Source organism: Cibotium barometz, chromosome 57, assembly GCF_041138505.1.
Source record: "Cibotium barometz isolate CiBa-2024 chromosome 57, ASM4113850v1, whole genome shotgun sequence".
Lineage (NCBI taxonomy): Eukaryota > Viridiplantae > Streptophyta > Polypodiopsida > Cyatheales > Cibotiaceae > Cibotium > Cibotium barometz.
In genome coordinates, this window is record NC_141102.1 from 21,243,733 (window position 1) to 21,247,035 (window position 3,303).

A 3,303-nucleotide genomic window follows, 5' to 3' on the forward strand; every position below is an offset into this window, starting at 1 on the left:
TTGCCTCTCAATTTGGATAATTCTATGAATAACATCACATATCATTTGCTGTTGCTCCTCTAGATTAGTGGCGCTAAATGTAGATCATAGGACTTCTAACCAACCTACATGGTATGTGTATCCTGTGTATAGGTCAGTTAGAGTCTCTGTGTGTAGATCATATTCCCAATTTTCATTGAGAAATATCCCATCTAGACTTGGTGTGCCAAATGGTTCTCTTGAAGTGGATGCAATGTCACTTCTTATGGATTGGCTTCTAGGGACCTCTACTTTAGGAAGAGCATCGGAATGTGGTAGCTCAGTAGGGCCCTCATTAAACGAAGTGGGTAGAATATCCACATGGACACTCTTTGGGAGGGTAGGGTCTACATAAGATGTGAATGGCGAATCTACCACCCCTCCTTCCTCATTTACTTCGCTTGTCGCATGTTCAGAGCGTGTAGCTCTACTAAAGGTCTCTATTAGACGACTAAACATGCTAGATCCGGGTTGTGGGGCCCACACTGGCATGTTTTGGCTTGTCTCCTCAGGATTCTTGGTAGGGTGCCCTTCCATGGCTTCTGAGTCAGAGGACGAGTCACTATCCACTATTCGTGGATCTTGGGTTGCACTCCCTTGGGTTCCAGCCGAAGGCCAAGATGCCAACGTGGAGGGATGGTGTGAGCCTGCGTAAACTGAAACACTTTCTAGTGGTTCAGGCTCTAGCACCCGACCAAAACGTAGATGCATGTGACTTGGGTACCCTACGTGCGTTGTAACTACCCTTGAAACTCACACAAGTGGTTTCTTAGGTGTTTCGCACCCCGTTTTTACTTGTTTTTGTGTTGTTTTTAACCCGTTTTTGACCCCCTTACTTACAGTCGAACTTGGACTAGGGCGTATGATAGCTCGAAACGAGAGTATCGTTCAAAGGATCCTAGTGTGCTTTACAGCACCGTGTTCGCCTATCTAGAGCTCCTGTAGTCCTCAAAACAGTCCGTTTCCCTTGGGGGGAAGGGGCAAAAGCCTATTTGCTTGTGGAGGAAAGGGTGAGGGCTTTATCCCACATGCTCACTTTACTCCTTGGGGAGTGGGCTACATATAGGGCACGACTTCCCATAAGCTCTCACTTGAGAGAAAGCTATGGAGGCTCACTCTCCTATATATATATATCAAAAGACCGAGACCGAGACCGAGGCCGGGGTCGTGGGTCGTGGGTCAATTGGGGTTCTTTCTTTTCAAAAATTTTTTCTCCAATTAGAAAATCTTCCCTCTCCACATGTTTGGTTCTTTCTTTGAAAATAAAATTTAATTTTTTCTTTTTTATTTTTTATAATTTTTTTATTTTTTATTTTCTGTTTTTTTTGTGAGATAAGTTCTCTAGGGTTTCCTTAGGGTTCAGCCTTGGCCGCGACGCAGTTCGCACACACAGCACAGATCTGGGGATTCAGAAATCCCTCTCCCACGCAGAAACCAGATAACAGAACGCACGCCCACACGCGGAGCGAAAATATAACAAAAGAAACAGAAATGCAACACAGAAACACCTTGACAACAAACACACAGTCGCTTTCCTACAGTGTAGATTAAACTTCACGCAGCAGCCGAGCTGCAAACTGGAGCTTGGTGCAGGGCAACTCCCCGGCAGCGGCGCAAAAAATGTGCGCTTTTGTCGCACAGGTCGTAGCTGGGGACTTGCCGGACACCGTATGCGAGCCACGAATGGCTGCAAGCATACAACCAGGGAAAGAAGCTCAAAACAGAATGCAAAAGGTGTGTCACTCACCGCTTAACTGCCGCTTTGAAGGATTCCCGCGTCGCAGTCGTGAAGGAGGAGCCGCCGTGCCGCTACACAGTGCTCGATCACTCTCTCTCTCTCTCTCTCACACACACACACACACGCAGGAGAAGGAAACCCAAGAGATAAGGCAAGAGAACTCTTGTATTCACAACACATGAGAATGAGGAGTTTAGGGTTACATTTGACTCTTATAGGTGACTTGGCGTTCACACTTGGGCGCCCATACATGGCCGACCAACCCTAACCCTTATCCTACTGATATCCAAGGTGCGCCTCTCATCGGCGATCACCCAATCTCTTTATCCTTAATATATGGTGCCGACAAGCCCGGCCCATGACTCAGAATATTTAAATTAATGACGTAAAATATAGTATGTCCGCCATGGGTTAACATTGTATCATTAAATTTTTGCGGCTTCTTGAGCTCAACCTTGAGCCTAAGACTCCCTTTTAAGGTGGCAAATAAAACTATCTTCCTTAAGCTTTTAGAATGTATGAGAAAGAAAGAGGGTAGAGAAGAGGGAGATCTCACAAGTATTGCAAGAGGGAATGAATGCATATTACTTAATATATAAAAAAACTTATAAATAAATAGTTGGCCATAACTTAAAAATGGTCCCTAGGTATCTACCATTGTCACTGGATCTAAATTTCTAGGGAGAATAGAAATCAATTAATTTGAAAGAAATTGATTTAAATTCAAGAATTCCTCACACATCACATGACCATGATTAAAATATTCAAAAACAAATGAAAATACTTAGCTCACAAGATGCGACTCCAAAGTGGGTACAATCATCCCCCCTCATGTGTGTATGGCCTATTTTCCCCACACATGAGTATTTACGAGATATTTTATTCCAAATTAGGCCATAGCCTCCAAAAATACAAAAAGTGGTGCTTTTCGTACACGACACTCTCTTATCTTCAAAAATAGAGTTCCCATAATTTGAGGCTTAGGTTTAAAGCATATGACACTTTACCAAATATTAAGGATCAAGTCTATGTTTGCTAAACTATATAAAATAAATCAAAATGTGAACAAGCTAGCAAATGCATTTACAAGCTTGTTTACAAAAATGGTGTGCCAAATAATAAATTGGTGTAACTTCTCCACCTCAATCCTTGGAATCCTCTTCACCTATAAAATAACCAACAATAAATTGGTGAAATAAATATTCCATAAGCATAAAAACCATCATCATACACATGTTTGCCAGGCATAAGTAACTCGGGAATCACCCCTACATACGGACAAACTAAAATAAACATTGGAGACCCCAAGCATATGTTAATAACCACCAAACATATTAATATTTATAATGGTATCACCCATGATATTAACATAATTTGGCATGACGCAAAGATAATCCAAGCGTCCCCGAATTATCTAAGAGGGTAGAATAATATTTTTAAGAGGGCTTAAAATATATTCCCATAACATTTTCATACTTTGACATTTCTGTGCCACTTAAATGACTCTATAAAGTGACCACCATATCATTGCAAATATTTCATTTTTC